The sequence below is a fragment of the Bos grunniens genome, chromosome 10, assembly GCF_055505025.1.
Source record: "Bos grunniens cultivar Pamir isolate PY7600 chromosome 10, Bosgru_T2T1.0, whole genome shotgun sequence".
Lineage (NCBI taxonomy): Eukaryota > Metazoa > Chordata > Mammalia > Artiodactyla > Bovidae > Bos > Bos grunniens.
In genome coordinates this window covers 100816352-100841407 of record NC_141174.1, presented here as the reverse complement: position 1 = coordinate 100841407, position 25056 = coordinate 100816352, and the positions used below count along the sequence as shown (strand labels likewise).

Genomic DNA, 25056 nt, shown 5'->3' with positions numbered 1-25056 from the left:
AGCCAAACAAAGCTAAAGGCTACGTGAAACAGCAGCAATCTGACATAAATCACAGCAATTTTTTTTTGGATCTGTCCAAATTAAACTTAAAAGCTAATTAAACTTAAAAGCTTTTGCACAGCAAAGGAAACCATCAACAAATGAAAAGATAGCCTACTGAATAGGAGAAAATATTTGCAAATGATATGACTGATAAGGGTCATAACCAACCAATAACCAACATATATAAACAGCTCATACAACTCAACATCCAAAAAATGCCATGAACCTGATTAAAAAATAGGCAGAAAACCGAATAGAAATTTTTCCAAAGAAGAAATGCAGATGGCCAATAGTCACATGAAAAGATGTTCAACATTGCTAATCATCAGGGAAATACAAGACAGAACCACAAGGAAGTATCACTTCATACCTGTCAGAGTGGCCATTATCAGAAAGTCTAAACTGGAAGGGTGAGACTGTAAATTGGTGGAGGGACTGTGGCTCAGAAAACTGACAACAGAGTTGCCGTATGATCCACTTTGGACATATATTCGGATAAAACTATAACTGGAAAGGATACATGCATCCTTACATTCACAGCAGCACTACTTACAGTTGCCAAGACATGAAAACAACCTCAGTGTCCATCAACAGGCAGATAGGTAAAGCAGGTACAGCTCACACACACACACACACACACACACACAATGAAATACTCGCTTGCTTGCTTGCTCAGTCATGTCAGATTCTGTGACCCCATGGACTGTAGCCCACCAGGCTCCTCTGTCCATGGATTCTCCAGGCAAGAATGCTGGAGTGGGTTGCCCTGCCCTCTTCCAGGGGATCTTCCTGACCCAGGGACTGTACCCACATGTCTTTATGTCTCCTGAATTGGCTGGCAGGTTCTTTACCACTAGCACCGCCTGGGAAGCCCCATACAATGAAATACTACTCAGCCATAAAAAAGAACTAAATTGTGTCATTTGCAGCAACATGAATGGACTTGAAGGGCATTATAGTAATTGAAATAAGTCAGACAGAGGAAAATAAATATTGTATGGTATCGCTTGTATGTGGAACCTAAAAAAAATACAATAATCAAATGAATGTACCAAGAAAGAAGCAGCTCACAGCAATAGGGAACAGACTGGTGGTTACCAGTGGGAAGGTAGGAGGGGCAACAGAAGGGTGAGAGAGTGGGCAAGATAAAGTATTGGGTGTAAGATAGGCTCAAGGATGTACTGCATAATATGAGGAACACAGCCAATATTTTGTAATAACTGTAAATGGAAAGTAACCTTTAAAACTATAGAAATTAAAAAAAGAATTTAAAAAAGCACTAAGTAAGAGAAAGATAGGAAGTCAAGAAGATCATTTAGAAATTGACTAAGTGAATGGATCTGAGACCTAGGAAAGGTAGGCCTATCGCGGTAAGATTCTTAAATCATGTCTAAGACTTGAAGAAAGACTAATACATCAGTTATGGGCTGAACTGTGTCCCCTCAGTCATACGTTAATGTCCTAATCCCCGGCACCTCAGAATTCAATCCCTAGCATGGGAGGAGAAGGGGACAACAGAGGATGAGATGGTTGGGTGGCATCACTGACTCAATGGACATGAGCTTGAGCAAACTCCGGAAGAGAGTGAAGGACAGGGAAGCCTGGCGTGCTGCAGTCCATGAGGCTGCAAAGAGTTGGGCATGACTTGGAACAACGACAGCAAGGTAAAACAAGGTCATTAAGGTGGGCCCTTGTCCAATATGACTGGTGTCCTTAAAAGAAGAGGTTAGGACGCAGATGCACACAGAAGGAAGGCCACACGAACACAAGGATGAAGATGGCCATCTACAAGGTGAGGGGAGGCCTCAGAACGAAGCCAGCTCAGCTGACAGCTTGTGCTTGTACTTCTAACCTCCAGAGTGGTTTACATTTTTGCTGTGCAAGTCATCCAGTCCTAGAAAATTAATACAGTGCTCTATAAAACTCATACAATCATTTTTTCAGGGCTAGAAGATCTCAAGGACTTGGATCAGATCTAGAAGTTCAGCAGCTTGGAAACTGAGGTAGGAAGAGAGAGACCAAAGCAGACGGGGGCACACAGGTCTAAGGATCTGAGTGAGATGTCTCCTAAGCCAGACAAAGCATTTAGTTTCTGCCTCGAGTCATCTGCTGATTTTTAAAAGTAGCTTGGTTGCACTTGGGACGCCTGGCCTAAGGGTGTGAGCCTTTTGTGACTAATGCTGATGAAAGATACGAGAGAAGGTGATAGTTTTACATCCTCAAATTATCCCACTTCTGAGCAGCATTCAGAAGAGTGGACCACCCTTCCTTCGTGAAACTCTCTCCCCTCTTGGATTCTGTGATATCATAGTCTCTTCTATTTCTGCTGGCTACTTTTGAATTTCATTTGCTGCCCTTTTGCCCCCTTTGTTGTTGCTCAGTCGCTCAGTCACGTCTGACTCTTTGCCACCCCAGGGACTGGAGCACACCAGGCTTCCCTGTACTTCACTATCTCCCGGAGCTTGCTCAAACTCATGGCCACTGAGTTGGTAATGGCATCCAACCATCTCATCTCTGTCGTCCCCTTCTGCTCCTGCCTTCAGTCTCTCCCAGGATCAGGGTCTTTTCAAATTCTAAATAGAGTTCCTCGGAGCTTCACTGTGAATCCTCTTGTCTTGTCTGCCTATCTAGTCCCTTGGTTTAAGCACTGTGCATAAACAGATGATCCCAGATCTACATTGCTGGCCACTCCCTTGAGCTCCTGACTCATATAAACAAATGCACAATTGATGTTTTCTCCCTGGATGTCACACAGACATCTTAGACTTTGTGAGTACTAGATTACACTCAGTTTTCCTGCTCAATCTTGTTCCTTCGCCATCCTTCCATTCTCAGTTACACATTACCACCATCCACTCAGTAACCCAAGCAAAGGCATCCTTGATCCCTTCCTTTCTCCAACCCAACCCATCAGCAAGTGCAGATCATTCTACTTTTAAAACACACCCCAGGACTTCCCTGGGATGTGGTACAGTGGATAAGAACCTGCCTGCAAATGCAGGGGACAGGGGTTTGACCCCTGGTCTGGGAATATTCCACATGCTACGTGGGGCAACTAAGCCCATGCACCGCAACTACCGAGGGCTGCACCTTCGAGAGCCTGCACAGTCAGCTCCTGAGGTCTGTGTGCCTCCAGCCCGTGCTTTGGAACAAGAGAAGCCATTGCAGTGAGAAGCCCATGCACCAAAACGAAGAGTAGCCCCCGCTTGCTGCCACAAAAGAAAGCCTGTGAGCATCAATAAAGACCCAGTGCAACCAAACCCTCCCCCCCCAAAACCGTATTCCAACCTGTCTGTATCTCTTTTTTTGGCTGTGCTGGCTCTTTGTTGCTGTGTGAGGGCTTTCTCGAGTTGTGGTGCGTGGGGGCCGTTCTCCAGATGAGGTGCGTGGGCTTCTCTCTTTGCAGAGCACAGGCTCCCTGGCCTGTGGGCTCAGTAGTTGTGGCTCCCAAACTCTAGATCATGGGTTCAGGAGTTGAGGCACTTGGGCTTAGCTGCCTTGCAGCATGCATGATCTTCTCAGACTAGGGACTGAACCTGTGATTCCTGCAATGGTAGCTGGATTCTTCTTCACTGGACCACCAGGGGAGTCCTGTCTGTATCTTTTTATCACCTCTGCCGACATTACAGTGCGTGTGTGCATGCGTGCTAAATCACTAAATCTACAACCTTGTGGACTGTAGCCCCCCTGTGGACAGGTCCTTCTGTCCATGAGGATTCTCCAGGCAAGAATACTAGAGTGAGTTGACCTGGATCCTCCTCCAGGGGATCTTCCCAACCCAGGGATCAAACCTGTGTCTCTTATGTCTCCTGCATTGGCAGGCAGGTTCTTTACCATTAGTGCCACCTGGGATGTCTAACATTATACTACAAGAAAATATCTTCTGTTGTCTGGGCTACTGTTCGAGCCTCCTGCTTTGTTCAGCTACTACAACCCAGAACCATGGAGCCATAGAGTAAAACATTCTCAGCTCTGCATAGCCTGCTCCACCCTACAATTCTAGCCTCACCCTGCTTCACTCTCCTCTTTGCCCACTCCCTTTAAGACCCTCTTCCAGCTCCTCTAATGTGTGTATATCCTAGATTTGAGTTTCTTTGAAATGACTTAGGGGCAAACTGGAAGTGGGGGGCAGATCAGGGATCTGAAAGGAGTGACGGCATGAGAAGAATAAGAAAAGAAGAGGCAAAAACACAGAGCGCCTTTTTTGGAGGTTGCTGTTCTAAGTAACATGTCTCTCTTCTGCTGAGAAGAATACAGAATGCCTCCCAGTGATGTTCACTTAAAGGAGGGGAAGCTGGGACATGTGTGTATCAGCTTGTGTCCCCACTGCTGAGGGCTGCCTGGTGAGGGGTGGGAATGGGGCAGCAGTAATATCCTGGCGTTTCTAGGCTGCACTTGTGCCATTGTCAGAGAAAGGAGAAAGATGCTCAGAGGCTTGGGGTGGGTGGCTGTCTGATGGATGCAAGTTTGAGCTGTCAGGGGAGTGTCCATCATAGCTGTGGTTGAAACAGAGGAGGGCTGAGACTATGTAACGTGGGGCACCAGAAGTCTCCTCCTCCAAACTCTGTCTTGCATTGGTGACTCTGTGCACGCGGTTCCCTACACTGGCCTCCTTCTCCTCCCTCTTCTGTGAGTCCTGGATCCCTTCCATAGCCTTTGGTCTCAGTTTAAATTTCACTTCTTCAGAGTTGCCTTCCCTGACCTCCCAGTCTAGGTTATACTTGCTTTGGTAGTCTCTCTCATAGCGTCTTCAGTGCCCCTGCCAGGACTGGTGATTCTGTATTTGTGTGTTTCACGTTGAATCGGTCTTTCACACAGAAGGTACCTCTGACAGAGCTGTTCATCTCTGTATACCGAGGCCCTGGCAGTATACCCGGCCCACAGTAGGTACATAACTGACGAATGAAGAAAAATGATAAAGCTAAACCTGTAGCCCAGAAACCTGTCTCAAGTCTTTCTTTTGGCAGCAAAGCCAAGGAGCCTGGTTCTCCATCAAGCCTGCATTGCTGCTGGAAGAGCTCAGGCTTCCCAGGCAACAGTTGGATAATAATGGGGGGAAATTTAAGGACAACAGAGAAACAGGGAAGGATACAACCAAAACTTGTAGAGCTTCCATGCCGGGTCAAGTCCTGCCTGGGTGAAGGGGATACAAAATTTGTGAAGACAAAGAACCTGCTCTCACAGTGTGGTCATGGGGGTCACAGAAAAACGTAAATGGCAAAATAATCGGAAGACAGTAAAGCAAGAGGCAAATGTGAGGCCACATCATGGTGAAAGATGAAACTAGATGCTTCTAAGGAGCCTTCCAGTCTGTGAATCAAAGGCATTCATAATCAAGTAGGGCCAGGGCCAGAGTATTGGGAGGATCTATGGGAAATTCTTGAACTGTTTAAACTCAAGGGGTCCCTGAAAACAGTTTTGCTTACAACTCTTCAGGGCTGCCCAGCACTTTGGAAGCAGGTTTCAAATAGAGTACAGCTGTACCTTTCCCAAGCTGGGGGCAGAATGTTGGTTCCATGCTGCTTTCTCTGTGGTTAATGAGTAGCCATGTAGGATTAAATGGGGTGTACTCTCTTTAGTCTAAACTTTCATGATTTGATACATTTTTTTTTATGGCACTTGCAAAAAAAAAAAAAAGAGGGACAACATTGAATAAAATTTTACATAATGTATCTCTAAACTTGCAACTCAAAAAGTACATTTTTACATTAGAGATACTCTGTGGCAACATTTGCTTTAAGTATGTATCTACTAGTACAGGAGGAGAGTGGTAGAAAGACCCTGAGAATTGAACTCCTTCATCACAGTCCCAAGTCTCTTCTGAAACCACTTTTCCTAAACTACTTCTCAGTGTAGTCGCTCTATTCATGCCCAAAGTGTTCAGAAGCTCTCGGGAATCCAGAGAGAACATTCTGCAGGAGTGGCAGGGCATGACGGACAGTGAAGGAGCCAGGCTCTGGGAACCGGGAGACCTGGTCTCCCTCCAGTCCAGGCTCTGCAGCCACCTGGCTGAGCAGACTCTGCCCCTCTGGGCTCAATTTTTCCCGCTGTGAAGTGTGGCCTGGCTTTTCAGATCTAAATGCACAGGAGAAACACGAGAGGCAGGACACTGTGCTTGAGTCTTAGAGCCAGACTATCAAACGTGCAAATCAAAGCCACTTACTAGCTGTGTGACTGTGGGCAAATTACTTATCTTTGTGCCTATTTTGTCATCTTTAAATGAAGTAATGATAGTTTCTGTTATAGGACAGTTATGAGGATTAACTGACTTTCTGTACACGAAGAACACCAAGTAAGAACTATGTAAGTTTTTGCTAATATTGCTCATTGTAGCACTGTTTGTAATGGAAAACTCTATTTTCCGTTACAAAGAGTAGGGAACCAGTTACATAGACCATAAAATAAGAATGAGGCACAGCTCTGCATGTTCTTATTGAAGATCTCCAAGTCGCTGGTTAATTAAAAGAGCAAGGCACAAACCAGGGAAGAGCCTACTGCCATGTGTGTGACTTTATCTTTAAAGAGAACACGTAGATTTGGGTTGGTATGTGTATCAGTTCAGTCGCTCAGTCGTGTCTGACTCTTTGCGACCCCACGGACAGTAGCACAACAGGCCTCCCTGTCCATCACCAACTCCCAGAGTTCACCCAAACTCATGTCCATTGAGTTGGTGATGCAATCCAACCATCTCATCCTCTGTTGTCCCCTTCTCCTCCTGCATGCAATCTTTCCCAGCATCAGGGTCTTTTCCAATGAGTCAGTTCTTAGCACCAGGTGGCCAAAGTATTGGATCTTCAGCTTCAGCATCAGTCCTTCCAATGAATACTCAGGACTGCTCTCCTTTGGGATGGACTGGTTGGACCTCCTTGCAGTCCAAGGGACTCTCAAGAGTCTTCTCCAACACCACAGTTCAAAAGCATCAATTCTTCGGTGCTCAGCTTTCTTGATAGTCCAACTCTCACACATACATGACTACTGGAAAAACCATAGCTTTGATTAGATGGGCCTTTGCTGGCAAAGTAATGTCTCTGGTTTTTAATATGCTGTCTAGTTTGGTCATAGCTTTTCTTCCAAGGAACAAGCATCTTTTAATTTCATGGCTGCAGTCACCATCTGCAGTGATTTTGGAGCCCCTCAAAATAAAGTCTGTCACTGTTTCCATTGTTTGCTCATCTATTTGCCATGAGGTGATGGGACCAGGTGCCATGATCTTAGTTTTCTGAATGTTGAGTTTTAAGCCAACTTTTTAACTCTCTTCTTTCACTTTCATCAAGAGGCTCTTCAGTTCTTCTTCTCTTTCTGCCACAAGGGTGGTGTCATCTGTGTCATCTGCGTATCGGGCTTCCCTGGTGGTTCAGAGGTTAAAGCATCTGCCTGCTGACAGTCTGTTGTTCCGTGTCCTGTTCTAACTGTTGCTTCTTCATCTGCATACAGATTTCTCAGGAGGCAGGTCAGGTGGTCTGGTAATCCCATCTCTAAGAATTTGCCATAGTTTGTTGTGATCCACACAGTCAAAGGCTTTGGCATAGTCAATAAAGCAGAAGTAGACGTTTTTCTGGAACTCTCTTGCTTTTCCAATGATCCAACGGATGTTGGCAATTTGATCTCTGTTTCCTCTGCCTTTTCTAAATCCAGCTTGAACATCTGGAAGTTCATGGTTCATGTACTATTGAAGCCTGGCTTAGAAAGAATTTCTAAAAGGTCACAGAGAAACTCTTAACAGTAGTTATACCTCAGGAGGAGATGGGTGGGGACAGGTTAAGAGAGATTTAACTTTCTATTTGTGCTCTTCTACTTGAATTTGTTGCTGTGGGTGGGAGTGTATTTTTCAAGAAATAAGCTAGTTAAAAACAAAACAAAAAATGATAATGCTTGCTTTCGGAAGACTATTTTGAGAAATAGATGTGAGATAATTTATCTAAGAACATGGTGAAAATTGGAAAATGCCACATCAGTGTAATGCCTTACTAAAATAAGAGTGTTTGGGGCTTCCCAGGTAGCCCAGTGGTTAAGAATCTACTTGGCAATGCAGGGGACACCGGCTTAATCCCTGGTTCCTGGTTGCCTGCTGTGGAGCTACTAAGCCTGTGAGCCATAACTCCTGAGCCCCTGCACCCCGAGCCGTGCTCTGCAACTAGAGGAGCCGCCACAGTGAGAAGCCCCCGCACCACAACCAAAGTGGTCCGTGCTCACCACAGCTCGATAAAGCCTGTGAGCAGCAACAAAGACCTAGCACAATCAAAAATAAAAATACATTTTAAAAATAAGAGTGTTTTGACAACCTAGAGGGGTGGCTTGGGGTGGGAGGTGAGAGGGAGGCTCAAGAGGGAGGGGACATATGTATACCTATGGGTGGTTCATGTTGTTGTATGGCAGAAACCAACACAATATTGTAAAGCAATTATCTTTCAATTAAAAGTAAATAAAAAAAATTTAAATGAGTGTTTGGTTTTCACAATCTAGAGGTTTGAAATGTACATGGTTGCTGAAGTAAATCAGTATGGCTTTAGAGTATTTGCCTAACAATGGTAACGTTAACAATAGTATCTACTGAAGCTGCTGCTGCTGCTGCTAAGTCGATTCAGTCGTGTCTGACTCTGTGCGACCCCATAAACGGCAGCCCACCAGGTTCCCCCATCCCTGGGATTCTCCAGGCAAGAACACTGGAGTGGGTTGCCATTTCCTTCTCCAATGCATGAAAGTGAAAAGTGAGAGGGAAGTCGCTCAGTCGTGTCTGACTCTTAGTGACCCCATGGACTACAGCCCACCAGGCTCCTCTATCCATGGGATTTTCCAGGCATGAGTACTGGAGTGGGGTGCCATCGACTGAAGCTAGGAAGTAGTACTGGAGTATTATCGGCTCAGTTTGGTCTTCCCTGGTAGCTCAGATGGTAAAGAATCTGTCCACAATGTGGGAGATCCTGGTTCAGTCCCTGGGTTGAGAAGATCCCCTGGGGGATGGAATGGCAACCCACTCCAGTATTCTGGCCTGGAAAGTCCCATGGACAGAGGAGTCTGGCTGGCTACAATCCACAGGAGTCCCAAAGAGCTGGACACAACTGAGCAACTCACATTTTCGGAGTAATTTTAGTAACACTGGTGGTTCCACAAAAATTAAAATTTCTCTTCTGGAAACTAATTTAATTTTTCCATTTAAATAAAGGGTAAGGATCCCTCTGGAGAAGGCAATGGCACCCCACTCCAGTACTCTTGCCTGGAAAATCCCATGGACGGAGGAGCCTGGTGGGCTGCAGTCCATGGGGTCACACAGAGTTGGATAAGACTGAAGTGACTTCACTTTCACTTTCCACTTTCATGCATTGGAGAAGGAAATGGCAACCCACTCCAGTGTTCTTGCCTGGAGAATCCCAGGGACGGCGGAGCCTGGTGAGCTGCCGTCTCTGGGGTTGAACAGAGGTGGACGTGACTGAAGCAACTTAGCAGCAGCAGCAGCAAGGATCCCTCTCCAAGCCCCAAGACTTATTCTTTTTTTTTTTTTTTTTTTTTGCTTTGGAGTTCTAATTATTTGGCAGCTTTGGGAAAAAAAATGTTAAATTCCCCAATATTTTAAGTATTTTCAACCTTCCTCCCAAGAGGTATAACCATTAAGAAAATGTTCCCAAATTAGACCCCCTACATCTTTCATTAGATATCCCATTGGTGAAAGAGATTTATCTAAATGGAAACTTAGAAGAAAAAAAAAGCAGTAAGAAATGAAAGTGGTGGTTTAGTCACTCAGTCGTATCCAACTCTTGAGACCCCATGGCCTGTAGCCCGCCAGGCTCTTTTGTCCATGGCATTCTCCAGGCAAGAATACTGGAGTGGGTTGCCATTTCCTTCTCCAGGGGATCTTCCTGACCCAGAAACTGAACCCAGGTCTCCTGCATTGCAGGCAGATTCTTTACTGAATGAGTTGTGAAGGAAGCCCCAAGAAATGAAAAGTAAGGTTAATTTCAAAGGTGAGGATTATATGTATGGGTTTTGAAACCAGGCCCAGAGAAGAAAAACCAGCTGGGGATGAAAATGATGACAAACTCTTGCTTCCCTCTCTCTCATTTCCCACAAACTGGAAATTTTAAGAAAACACAGAGTTCCTGCCTTGTGACTCGATTGTGGAGAAGGAGGTTCTCTAATTGTGTGAAAGTTTGATTCCACACTTCATACACAAAACTGATCCACAAGACTTCTCTGCCCTGGCATTTGAGCCTGGCAGGGTGCCTGCTCTCAAGGGACTGGCCCCTTGGCAGCAGTCCTCCCGTCGTGGCTGAGAATGCAGCACCTCTGTGGGCTTTCTCTTCCCGGTGCAATTCTGAAAGCAGGATCTTTCTCAGCACATTCCCCATCTCTCAGCTCTTCTGGTCTGTGGTTTCTAAGCACCCCCTAGGGTCCCTGACAACTCAGTTTCCATCTCTACAGTCACCGATCTCCGACTAGAAAGCTGCAGTGCAGGTTTGTGGACATTGCTGGTCTTATCCACGAGCAGTTTTTAAAATTTAATTGGAGGCTAATTACTTTACATTATTGTGGTGGTTTCTGCCACACATTCACATGAATCAGCCATGGGTGTACATGTGTTCCCCTTCCTGACCCTCCCTCCCACCTCCCTTCCCACCCGGAGCAGTTTCCAGTCTCGGGGGCATCCACTGAGAGACAGGCTGGAGGGCTGCTTGTTCCCTCCTCCTCCCCACCTCCTGGACAAGGAGACATGGGCCTAGGTGACTCCATTTTCCTCCCCACTGCAACCGTCTAAACTGGACTGCAAAGAGCTGCTTTCCCCCAGAAGGGGACTCTACCTGTCATTCTGATTTCTTAGGCTTGCCTGGAAAGCAAAGCGCAGAAATGCTGACAGTGTATCCACATTTCCCATTTCTCTTAGACAAGCTCTCTTGCAAGCAGTGGCTGGTGGGTGCAGGGACTCTGGCCCCCTAGCTGCTCTGGGCAGCCTCCCACCTCCTCTCCCTGCAAAGCCCCAACCATTTCTGCCTGCTATGTCACAGAAACCTCTCTCTCTCAAGAGTTGGAGAGAAAACTTGAGATGCTTGAAGAAGAGTTATAAAGCATTCCTTCTCCAGTGACACAGAAATTCAACCACAGGAACCTGCTGGTGTTGGGAAGGGGGCTGTAAGAGAGGAGAGCACTTGGAAGGAGGCTGTCCATCTAGGCACAAACAACTTCCCTGGAAAGACAAGGCAGAGCCATCAAAGAAATGCCCGAAGACCAAGAGTGGAAACAAAGAAACCTTGCCCTGGAAAAACAACTGGCCATTGGGCTCTGATTTTCATGGGCTTCTTCATGACCCTGTGACCCAATGACCCCTGCCCCAGCCCCCCCAGCCCAGAGCAGACATTTCTGCAGCCTGGACACCTGGGCAAGGAGACTGCCAGTGAGACGTAACAGGCAGCAGGGGACAATAGTCTGACATTTAGCTCTGTTGTCCACGTTTGGGGTGCAAATTGTGAACCAGATTCAAAAATATATAACAAGGTCCACGTTTAGGCCTTGTGGTCACTGAGATTATGATAGCTGATACTTTATAGGGCTTTCCAGCACCTGACACTTTATGTTTGTTAAGTAAGTCATTAGATCATTAAAATAACCATTGGAGGTGGATGATTTCATTATCATCCTCATTTTATAGTTGCAGAAACTAAGACTTGGAAAGATTAAACAGCTCATGTAGGATCACATATGGTGAACTGTACCGAAGTGTAACTCAAACCCAGTTTCTACACTTGGAACCACTATGTTGCTCGCCTTTCCCAGGACTACTGCTGGTATAGGAATATCTAAGGTTTCTAACTTTTGTTCTAAGGGATAGACATATGAGTAGTTTGGAGCAAAAGAGACTACTCCTAGCTTGATTGGTTCTTTTGGGCTGTTGATGAAAAGAACCTAATATATGGAAGAGTTGAGATGAATTTTAGTTTTGATCTGGAAATAAAATGAATAGAGGAAAGCCAGAAAATACTGAGCAGGAAAGGAAGACAGAAAGGAGACAAAAGGGGAAGGTCAAGTAGGCTTCATCCATCCATTCAATAAACAAGTGTCTCCTACATGTTAGGCAACATGCCAGACACTAGGAACCAGTGGTTAGCGAAAAAAGAAGACAAAATTTTTGTCACTGGGGAACTTGTAGTTTAATGGGGGAGAGTGACCTTTATCAAACAATCATATACGTAAATTTCACATGACAACCCCAATTTAGTGCTGTAAAGGAAAATGTCTTGAGGCACAAAACGGTATAACAGGGGAAAACGGTATATAGCCTCGTCTGTCTCCTGATTGAACTGCGTAGAGCAAAGGTTTAATGCATTGCCCCTTTCAGGGGAAAGGTAGAGTTGATTCTGATGTTCTTGAATGAATAAATCTTGCAGACATGACAGCATATCTGTTTTTCATTAGAGGAGCTTGAAAAGAGAACTACAATGGGCATGAATTTTTGCCTTTCAACCCTCCCCAGTCTGTTCTAGTTTTAACTTTACTTCTCCTGGTTCGGTGCCCCTTTCCCTGCACTGCGCACCCTAAATCACTTTCCTTTCTCTTCAGTAACAGGTTCTCACTGGGCAACTGTCTACTGAAGCACTCATTTGTCAATGATGCCGCTCTTCCTTAGCTTCACAAAACCACATGGCAGCCAGTTGACTAACCTCAAGTTCCCTTCAACCTTTGGCTTCCCCAGGAGGTTTACCTGAAACCAAGGCTCCAATATTCTCCATTGTTTCATTTATGAATACTGATTTGGCTTGCCGGTCTTAACTACATGTGGGATCCAGTTCCCCGACCAGAGATCGAACCCAGGTCCCCTACATTGGGGCATGCAGTCTTAGCCACTGGACCACCTGGGAGGTCCTCTCCATTGCTTACTAAACTCATTTTCTCTTTAAAATTATCTATAGACTGATCAGCATTATCTTTTTCACTGTATACAGAATATATAATTTCTTACAGAAAGAAAAGTATACAGTAAATCCTATTTCTTCTATTCTCCCTTCACTCTGTATAGGAAACATTGGAACAGTGGAAATTCTAAGATAATGATGTAAAACAACTAATTATATGACAATTGGAATATCTGATATCATACTGAATTTGTGTGTCCAAGGTAACATTGATTTTCAAACTATTTTGTTAGAACAAAAAAATTGATTAGTTTATAGAACTTTAGTCATTAGGAGTTATATTTAGTTGACAACTGAGAGCATGATTGCTATTTTTACCACTATTATGCTGTCACTGCTCTTTGCCAAGGATATTCTTTGGGTAGATGTTGAATGGAGTCCAAAGTGGTGGGTCATTGCCTCCTGACATGGACTTCTTATGTTTGGATTTGGGGATTTACAGCCTCCGTGGGAGTCAGCAGACACCAGGGGAAAAACACACATACTGAAAATATATTTCCATTTTCCCCTACACACAACCAGGGCATAAAAATAGACACCAGAAGCTGAGGCCACATGTCCATTCTTTCCTTGCAGAACATACTGGGAGCTCTAGCATGAAGAAACCTCCTCACTACAGGGAGCCGAACCCAGTGCCGCTCCAAACCCAAAAGGGCATCAAATACCTTGTTTTTAAAAGGACACTTTTCCCTCCTTTCTAGAAATGTTTCCCAGCTGGAGGTGGGCTGTGAGACTCTTTTTAGAATATCCTGCTGGAGGCACTTGAACGGCACTCTTGGTGACTGTCCTGACCCCTTTCAACCTGAGCTTTCACTTTGGGTCACTGCCTCATCCTGCTTTAGCATCTTCGAGGAATAGTCTTATAGGGATTTCATTATAATGTCAAGTGGAAACCACTGCTCAGATAGAAAGTGATGCTTTCCTAAGCGTATAAGCAGAGTAAGTAGCACGCCTTCTGTCTCTCCTTCAGGCACCGTCATCAGGCAGCACTATGCACCTTTCTGGGGCAAGGGCTGGGGCAGCTATGTTGTTGGCTGTTCAGTTGCTCAGTCATGTCCAACTCTTTGCGACCCCATAGATTGAAGCATGCCAGGCTTCCCCGTCCTTCACTATGTCCTGGAGCTTGCTCAAACACATGTTCGTCGAGTTGATGATGCCATCCAACCATCTCATACTCTGTTACCCTCTTCTCCTCCTACCCTCAATCTTGCCCAGCATCAGGGTCTTCTCCAGTGAGTCAGCTCTCTGCAGCAGGTGGCCAAAGTACTGGAGCTTCAGCTTCAGCTTCAGCGCTTCCAATGAAAATTCAGGGGCATCTATAGTGGGAAGCAAAAGAGTTCTGGACTCTGTCATACTGGAGCACACTACCTACCAGGGAAGAGAGAGACGGATCAAAATGATCTCACAAATAGATGAATACAACTGTGAGAAACATTGAATGAAAGGCAGGGAGCCAGGAGAGTAGAGGTGGGCCGGGCAGGTCCATGGTGAGCTCAGACCCATGGACATCACTCTTCTGTGCCTTGCTCTTAGCTGGCCTCTGCTTTTGTCCATGTAGCCTGCTCGGGAACATGGACACATTTGAGGGGCAGGGCCTTCATGTGGAGTAACTCATCCACATAGGCTGGTATAAGTCTTTGTTTAGCAAGTGGTGGACGATGCCTGACCAGCCTCTTGTATCTTATGGAAACAGAGCCTGGACGCTTAAAATAAGAGAAGTGTTCTGACACATCTTTCTTGGCAGCATTTAAACGATTTCAACAGAGGATTTGACTAGAAAGTAGAACTAAGAGTCATCTCACTTAACAGAGATTTTAACCACATCATCTCATCTGGTCCACATGCCTGCCCCAGAGGTAGATATTCTTTTTATCATGCCCATTTTTCAGGTGGGGGAGTAGGCAGGATTGGTGTTTCAGCTATTCATCCCTTCACTTCCTTTACTGTAAAACTTAATACACTTTATTGTCATGACTTGATTGCATGCTTCCCTCACAAGACCTTAAGCTTTATTTATGAAGGCAGCTATAATCACCCCTATATCCTAAGAACTTAGCAAGTACTGTACATTGAAATAATTGTTTGTTGAAAGGATAAACAAGTGAATAAATGAACTGTTACACAGAAAATCTGTGTCCTGGAGGAAGAAAAAGACATTGAACTAATTTTCCAGTGGGATGTAACCAAACAAGATGACTTTGTCCCAGATGGGCTGGAATTCAAGACAATAAACTTAAGTGTCAACCCAATTTTTCTCATGCCTGAACTGAAAATCTATAAAAGACATGTAAAAACACACAACATTTATCTTAAGCCTCTCCCACAAAATTACTACCTCCACCTCTGACTGTTGTCAGCCCTGCTGCCAAGAGACACAATGAGAACTCCCTCCCCCACTTCAATTTCCTGCTCTGCTTCATGTCAAGATAATCTGAGTATGGCTGTTTTACATTTTGGAGCTGAAACCGGAAGTTCTGTGTGGCTGTTTTAGAAACATGACTTCAACAGGATGGAGGTAAAGTCAGAACAGTGTTAGCTGCACTGTGCCCCCTACCCACCTCCCTTCTCCTTCCTCTTTCGAAAGAAAGAGGACTCCCTCCACGCTTTGATATCCAGTTGCTATGTATAACTCATAGCCTGCTGGTCAGCACTGCCCTCCCCTTGCCTTTCCATTGGCAGGGGAAAGGCATTTAGGCCAGAAGAATGAGCAAAGAGCAAGACTTCAGGGGTCATTTGGTTATACGAATTAAACCGGGGGATGGGTGTCTCTGGATTTCACACTGAATCAAGTCTTCACCATTCTAGGCTTTTTGCTCCTGGCTCCAAATCTGAGCAGTGGTGATTTGAGAGTCAGACCCACAGCGCGTTTGCTCCTGGCTCCAAATCTGAGCAGTGGTGATTTGAGAGTCAGACCCACAGCGCGTCTGCTGTGGCTGATACTGCGGTCCCCCAGCCGTTCCGCTACCACCTCTGTGATCACTGTTCTGAGGTGTTGAGTTTCCCACCCTAACAACTGTTCAAAGAACTTCGCTTGAGTCAATTGTGTGAAACCATTTCCTTGTTGCTAAGAAAGAGAGGATTTGGGGGTAGGGCTGGATATGACATACTAAATTAATGGTGCATTAAACAGAGTGAGGTTGGTGCTCTAGGTCTCATCTGGAGCACCCTACCCCCCCCCCCCCGCCCCCCGCAACATTGTCTCTGTTTGAATGGGAGAGTTATCAAGACAAGGCTAATGAAGTAGAGAGCCACAAAGATTTTTCTAAGTCCTTAATAATCTTATTTTAAATAATGAATACTTACAGGAAAAAAAATTGGGGTTAACATAGAAGAGGTTGTGAATTTATTTCTTCAAAGAAAAAACTAGCAAAACAAATACATGAATATTTTAAATGTATCTTCTTCAGATTATCCACTATAAAAAATCAACTTATACCGGAAGTGATCAAAATACTGTAAGTGGATTCAGAAATAAAATTATAGTCACGGAGCCTCTGAATAGACCAGGAATCAGGAGAGCAGCTGCTAACCTCACAGTAACTACTTGTGTAACTGTAGGCAAGTAACTTCCCTCCTTTAAACCTCATTTTCCTCATTTGTAAAATGACAGGGCTGGGTTGGATAACTGGTGCTATTTAGAGCAATACAATTCTCTGGTTCACAGAAATATTGTAAATATCTAAAGGAAGCCAGTGAAGCAAAGTTGGCTTCTGAGCTGTCACTTAGAAGGAATTCTTAAACCACAGACCAGTAAGTAGCAATTTCAGTGAAACAATCTGTAACTGAATTTAAATGACATTAAAAAAAAAGTCAAATCCTACGGGAGTATGTCTGAGAATGTTGAAATGCATTGGCTATTTCAACATGACTTTTTAGTAGTTGTAATATTAATAATATCATTACAATATTAAAAAGAAAGATAACTCTAGTAGCATTACTGTACCACAAATAAAACATGAAACAATACGACCCATATTATTAGTCAATGTGGATTCTGCTTTTTTCTAATGCCATTGCAAAATGTGTCATCAGGAAAAGAACATCTGCTTGAAAGACCTCCGGAAGAACTAAGGCAATTGGAATGTTGGAAACTGTGTCTCTAAGGATTCAGAAGGCAAGGCTTTTCTATAATTTTATAAAAAGAGTATTTCCCAGGTGAGGTCCCTGGTGTGCCTCAGAATCACCTGGGCTGTGAAAGTGTACATCCTCAGGCCCCATGAAGATGTATGGAATTAGAACTCTGGAAGCTGAACATTTTAACAAACGCCTCATATGCAGGAGACGAACCAGAGGTCTAGAAATGGACTTGGGTGGTGGGGTGGGGTGGGGTGGGGTGGGGTGGGTGGAGTCCTTTACAGAAAATACCACAGTGACCCTCAGAAGGAAGAGACTCATCCAGGTTCCTACAAATGAGAAAAGATGTTTTATATGAACTTCTGAGAATCCAATCAGGAATAAAACTCATTAGATCCCTGTAGAAAAGAAGAGACCCCAGGCTTGGGCACCTGCATGGGGCCTGGTCTGGTGAGGGTGGAGGAGGACAGCGTTAAGAGCACAGGCTTGCAAGAGGGACAGGTCTGGGCTTGGGGTCCTGCTTCTGCTTCACTCTGGGCAAGAATGCAAGCTGGAATATCAGGACAGGCACTTACTTTTGTTACAACTATCCCAGCACCACATGATAGGATCTCAATAGTTATTTATGAAATGTTTGTACTAGCTTCCTATTTCTGCTGTAAAAAATGACCACGAACTTAGTGGCTTAAAATAAGAGAAATTATTCCCTTACAACGCTAGGGGTCAGAAATCTAAAATGGGTCAGCAGGGCTACATCTGTTTTGGAGATTCTAGGGGAGAATCTGTTTCCTTGTTTTCCTGGCCCTAGCTCAGATAGTAAAGAATCCACCTGCAATGCAGAAGACCTGGGTTTGATCCCTAGGTCGGGAAGATCCCCTGGAGGAGGGCATGGCAACCCACTCCAGTATTCTTATCTGGAGAATCCCATAGGCAGAGGAACCTGGTGGGCTACAGTCCATGGGGTCACAAAGAGTCGGACATGACTGAGCGACCAACAAACATAGTGGCAGCCACTGAACGATGGAGTTCAAGGACACACTGCTGAAGTGTGGCTCCAGAGACCAGGAAGCCCTGGCAGAGTGAACACAACTCCCTCTCCAGTCCTTTTAAGCTGGAGCCTAGAAATCCAAAGTCTGAGTTCAGCCACCACCTGCCCTTTTGACAGGTTGCCTGTGTGCCAGTAGAAAGTCACAGGAATATGGTCTCAGGTTCACTTCCATACTCCAAATCAAATCAAAGTGCATGCAGTCACCAGCACCAATGAGGCATCCAGAACTCTGGCATCAGGAGAGTCTGGAAAATGTAGATTTCAGTTTTCTAGCCTCTGCTGTGGGGAAGCACAGACAATGAGATTGAATGCATGGTGAGCAGCATTCAATCAGCCGTATCCACGTCAACCATATCCAAGCCAGTGTCTCTCCAGCACCTTGTTATTTGCTGTTTGAAATATGTCCTTTAGAAGGAATATCCCCTCCTATGGTGTGCTGCACTGTAGAGCTCGAGAAACATTCTAAAACCCTTTCAATAAGAGCATCTAGATCACAGATATTCTTCTCTGTATTTAAAAAAACTTCTTTGGAGAAATCCCCAACTTTCTTTTCTCAAAGTGTAATAGATTATGCAATATACTTTTTAACGAAACATTTTAAAATATGTAAATTTTTAAAATTAATTTATTTATTTTAATTGGAGGCTAATTACTTTACAATATTGTGGTGGTTTCTGCCATACATTAACATGAATCAGCCATGGGTGTACATGTGTTCCCCATCCTGAACCCCCCTCCCACCTCCCTCCCCATCCCATCCCCCAGGGTCATCCCAATGCACCAGCCCTGAGAGCCCTGTCTCATGCATAGAACCTAGACTGGCGATTCATTTCACATATGATAATACACATGTTTCAATGCTATTCTCTCAAATCATCCCACCCTCGCCTTCTCCCACAGAATCTGAAACACTGAAAAGCTAATATGGTGGGCTAGGAATTGTGAACCACAGTTTTAAAACAGGTCTTAAACACAGTAGGTGCTCCGTGAATGTGTTTCCTTTCCTAAACAGGGGTTGGCCAATCGACAGATTTCTCATGTTAGAACTGACTCTGATGAATCAGTTAACATGCATACAGCTAATTTAAATTTTGAGACTTAGTTCTCAAATCAGGATCTGGTGGGGGTTAAACTACAATCAAATATACACCTTGTATTAAGCGGGTTCTCAATAAAGATTCTTTCTCTGTCCTTCTATCCCATATAGTTTCTGCCCAGCAGAGCCAAAGATGGAGGGACCCCTTGGTTTGGGGCTGTCCCAAACACATTTAGCCATATTTCAACCCCAAAGAACCACCAACCTTACTATGTCACATGGTTTTGGCCACATTAGCCTCTTTTGGTATAACTTTGAACATGTATAAACCCTGTATAATAATCTATCTAATGGTGCATGTGGTGTTCAGTCACTCAGTCGTGTCTGACTCTTTGCAACACCATGGACTATAGCCCGTCAGGTTCCTCTGTTCCTGGAGAATGGGATCTTCTCCAGGGGATCTTCCTGACCCAGGGATCAAATCCGGGTCTCCTGCATTGCAGGCAGATTCATTACCAACTGAGCCACCAGAGAAGCCCCGACTAACACACTATCATAATCTTGTGTGCTGTGTGCTCAGTCATGTCTGACTCTTTGCGACCCATGGACTGTAGCCCACCAGGCTCCTCTGTCCACAGGATTCTCCAGGAAGAATACTGGAGTGGGTTGCCATTTCCTTCTCCATCATAATCTTGGGACGTATCAAAACAAAATAAAACAACAACACAAGAGCAAACCATATGGGGTCCCTTGTCTTTGTTTTTCAAGGGAAGAAGGATCTGTTTTGACCTACAACACTGGAATTATATGATGTGAATTGGAAAATGACTATGCTGAAACCAAAATGGCTTTTTTGGCACCTAAACACACTAAAAAACATCAATTCAGTAACCCATGTCAAGCAAAGCAGGTTTGTATCTTTGGATTAAGAATATTACATTCTTAAACTAAGTGTTCCATTACGCTAAACTTACATAGATGGATGTCACCTTTAGTACTACCTAAAGTATCATTTCTACTTAATCATGTCCATTGCTTCACTGATTTAAACAGGTAAAGATGTCTTCTTAACCTCCCACGTTGGGAAGACCTTAAACTGAACACAAAGCGCTGGGTTTTCAGCGCAAAGTGAAGCGCAAGTTGAGAGCACTGGACAGACTGCCGGAGCCCGCAGAGCACCCTGGGCTGCTTGGGCGGCGATGCGAACGGCCTCCATGGCTTCCTCACAGTGGTGTGCTTGGAATTGGAAAGTCCTAGCAAATCTGGCTCTGTGCCAAGCAATTGAGGGGCACATTTTTTCCTGTGAATCGAATGAAACACCCCTCAGCATACCCACCCATGGAAGGCCCCAGGAACAGCTGGGTGGAATTAAATGGCATTTATCCCTGTATTGGTTATGGCCACAAGCCAGGAATTCTATACCCAAGACGCACGCAGCCTGCAGCACACATGAGCAGCGGTATTGATTGTGACTGGAGCTCCGCTCTCACTGTGGACAGGATGTGAATGATTAATTTTTCTATTAAAGAATTCCTGAAGGATATGAAGGAACTATTTATTTATTTATTTTTTGCTGTGGGCCTGGTTTTCTTGATACCTATGTAGTTCCCATGGGTCTACCCGAGAAAGGGGAGAAATGCACAATAATGCCATAGATTCAGATGACTCACACAACTAATCTGGTCAGAAATATCCTCAAGGATCTGGTCTTAGATTCATTAAGTAATTAGCCAGTGATTTCATGTGACATTTTGAGCACTGGACTTACAGTCAGGACTCCATATTATAAAAATATATTTTCCCTCATATTAATCTATATGTTCTTCTTATAGAGACTAAATGAGCTGTGATAGCTGAGAATTTTTTAGAAAAAACAAACAAACAAAACTACTTAGAGGTAGAGACCAGACAGTCTTATCAGATGAAAAACATGCTACAAAACTATAGTAAGTTAAATGTTGTGATCCTGGGTAAGAAGAGATTTTCAGGTGAATAGAACATAATAGATATGACAGGGACTTCTCTGGTGGTCGAGTGACTAAGACTCTGTGCTCCCAATGCAGGGTCCTGGGTTCAATCCTTGATCAGATCCCAAATGCCACAAGTTAAGAGCTGGTGCATTAGTTTATATATATCTCCTGCCTCTTTGGCTAATTCGTATTGTTGTATGGCAAAGATGAATACACCATTGTAAAGCAATTATCCTCCAAATTAAAAAAAAAAAAAAGAGCTGATGCAGCCTAACAAATACAGTAAATAAATAAATAAATATTTAAAAAATTCCCATACGGCCTATGGGAATTCATTGTAATTCAAATCAGTGAAGAAGGTATAGATTGTACAGGAGGTTAAACTGGGACATTTGGGGTAAAGGAATCTTTCAAGACTGAACCAGGAAGAAATAGAAATTATGAACAACCCAATTACAAGCACTGAAATTGAAGCTGTGATCAAAAATCTCTCAAAAAACAAAAGCCCTGGACCAGATGGCTTCACAGGAGAATTCTATTAAACATTTAGAAAAGAGCTAACGCCTATCCTTCTAAAGCTCTTTCAAAAAATTGCAGAGGAAGGAACACTTCTAAACTAATTCTATGAGGCCACCATCACCCTGATACCAAAACCAGACAAAGATAACACAAAAAAAGAAAACTACAGGCCAATATCACTGATGAACATAGATGCAGAAATCCTCAACAAAATTTTATCAAACAGAATTCAGCAACACATCAGAAAGCTCATACATCCTGATCAAGCTGGATTTATTCCAGAGATGCAAGGATTCTTCAATATATTCAAATCAATCAATGGAATACACCATATTAACAAATTGAAAGATAAAAACCATATGATAATCTCAACAGATACAGAAAAAGTCTTTGACAAAATATGATTAAAACTTCAAAAAATGGGCATAGAAGGAACCTACCTCAATATAGTAAAGGTCATATATGATAAGCCTACAGCAAACATTCTTCTCAATGGTGAGAAACTGAAAGCATTCCCCTAAGATCAGGAACAAGACAAGGGTGTCCACTTTTGCCACTACTATTCAACATAGTTCTGGAAGTTCTAGCTATAGCAATCAGAGAAGAAAAAGAAATAAAAGGAATCCAGATTGGAAAACAAGAAGTAAAGCTCTCACTGTTTGCAGATGACATGATACTGTACATAGAAATCCCTAAAGATAGTATCAGAAAATTACTAGAGCTAATCAGTGAATTTAGAAAAGTTGTAGGATACAAAATCAATACATAGAAATCACTTGCATTTCTATATACTAACAATGAAAAATCAGAAAGCGCAATTAAGGAATCAATCCCATTCACCATGGCAACAAAAAGAATTAAATATCTGGGAATAAACTGACCTAAGGAGATGAAAGAACTGTACACAGAAAATTATAAGACACTAATGAAAGAAATCAAAGATGACATAAACAGATAGAGGGATATTCCATGTTCCTGAGTAGGAAGAATCAATATTGTGAAAACTATACTACCAAATGCAATCTACAGATTCAATGCAATCCCTATTAAATTACCAATGGCATTTTTCACAGAACTAGAGGAAAGAAATTTCACAATTCATATGAAAATACAAAAGACCCCAAATAGCCAAAGCAGTCTTGAGAAAGAAGAATGGAGCTGGAGGAATCAAGCTTCCTGACTTCAGGTTTTACTACAAAGCTACAGTGATCAAGACAGTATGGTACTGGCACAAAAATAGAAATATAGACCAATGAAACAAGATAGAAAGCCCAGAAATAAACCCATGCACCTCTGGGTACCTTATTTTCGACAAAGGAGGCAAGAATATACAATGGGACAAAGAGCCTCTTCAATAAATGGTGCTGGGAAAACTGGACAGCTACATGTAAAGGAATGAAATTAGAACACTTTCTAACACCTACACAAAGATAAACTCAAAATGGATTAAAGACCTAAGTGTAAGACCAGAAACTATGAAACTCTTAGAGGAGAACATAGGCAGAACGCTCTCTGACATAAATCACAGCAAGATCCTCTATGACCCACCTCCTAGAGTAATGAAAATAAAAACAAAAGTAAACAAGTTGGACCTAATTAAACTTAAAAGCTTTTGCACAGCAAAGGAATCTATAAGCAAGATGAAAAGACAAGCCTCAGAATGGGAGAAAATAATAGCAAATGAAACAACTGACAAAGGATTAATTTCCAAAATATACAAGCAGCTCATACAACTCAATACCAGAAAAACAAACAACCCAATCAGAAAGTGGAAAAAAGACCTAGACAGACATTTCTCCAAAGAAGACATACAGATGGGTAACAAACACATGGAAAGATGTTCAACATCACCCATTATGAGAGAAAGGCAAATCTAAACTACAATGAGATATCACCTCACACCAGCAAGAATGGCCCTCATCAAAAAGTCTACAAACAATAAATGCTGGAGAGGGTGTGGACAAAAGGGAACGCTCTTGCACAGTTGGTGGGAATGTAAACTGAAAGAGCCACTGTGGAAGACGGTATGGAGATTCCTTATGACCCAGAAACTCCACTCCTACACGTATACCCTGAGAAAACCAAAACTGAAAAAGACACATGTATCCCATTGCTCATTGCAGCACTATTTACAGAAGATAGAACATGGAAGAAACCTAGATGTCCATTGACAGATGAATGGATAAAGAAGTTGTGGCACATATACACAATGGAATATTATTAGCCATAAAAAGGGGCACCTTTGAGTCAGTTCTAATGAGGTGGATGAACTTAGAACATATTATACAGAGAGAAGTAAGTTAGAGAAAGATAAATATCATATTCTAATGCATATACATGGAATCTAGAAAAATGGTACTGAAGAATTTATTTACAGGGCAACAGTGGAGAAACAGACATAGAGAACAGACTTATGGACATGGGGAGAGGGGAGGAGAGGGTGAGATGTATGGAAAGAGTATCATGGAAACTTACATTACCATATGTAAAATAGATAGCCAGCAGGATTTTGCTGTATGGCTCAGGAAACTCAAATAGGGGCTCTGTATCAATCTAGAGGGTGGGATGGGGAGGGAGAGGGGAGGGGGGTTAAAAAGGGAGGGGACATATGTATACCTATAGCTGATTCATGTTGAGGTTTGACAGAAAACAACAAAATTCTGTAAAGCAATTATCCTTCAATACAAAATAAGTAAATTTTTTCAAAAAAGAGCTGATGCAGCCTAACAAATAAAATAAATAAATAAATATTTCAAAAATTCCCATATGGCCTATGGGAATTCAGTATATAACAAATATTGTAATTCAAATCAGTGGAGAAGGTATAGATTGTACAGGAGGTTAAATTGAGACATTTGGGGGAAAAATTAATTACAATGCTACTTTTTAGGATATACCAGCTCTCTCCCACTCTTGTCAAATCTGGATGGATTAAAGATTTAAACATTTAAAGATATGTAAGAGACTAAAAGCATATATAGGACAACTTCTGTGTGTGTAAGAGAGAGGCCTGTGGAAGTAGAGAAGCCTTTCTAAATCCTGGAGTCATACTAGAAAAGATGGCTTCATCTGACTCCATGAAATTAGAATAGACAGTTCATAAAAAAAAAAAAAATTCCTATATACATAAAAAATATACTCAACTTCATAATTAAGGAAATGATTAAGAATAAAGAGAATACTTTTTTGTTTATCAGGCAACTCTTGGAAGTTTCAAATGATATTGGTGAAAGAATGAGGAAAGGAGTATTTTCATATACTCATTGAAAGTGTACATGATACAACTTGTGAAGTCAATATGACACTATCAATCAAATTTACAAAAACACATAACATTTCCTTAACAACTGTGCTTTGATATCATGGCAAAAAAATGACAAGATGTTTATTGCAGCATAGCTTGTACCAACGATTGTTAATATAATAGAGACAATCTAACTGTGTAAGGGAAATAAGCTAAATTAAGAT

The 25056-nt window shown here is 43.0% G+C and overlaps 1 protein-coding gene and 1 long non-coding RNA gene across 3 annotated transcripts in view; one reads left to right on the top strand and one right to left on the bottom strand.

Annotated features, from left to right (window-relative positions):
* The window catches only part of APC (APC regulator of Wnt signaling pathway), a 351744-nt gene that overhangs the window by 194084 nt on the left and 132604 nt on the right, over window positions 1-25056 (bottom strand). The gene's annotated exons all lie outside the window — the stretch shown is intronic.
* LOC147365499 (uncharacterized) lies at window positions 17888-20642 on the top strand. The gene is made up of 2 exons (XR_015133576.1): window positions 17888-20009; window positions 20153-20642. It is a non-coding gene; the product is annotated as an uncharacterized LOC147365499 (long non-coding RNA).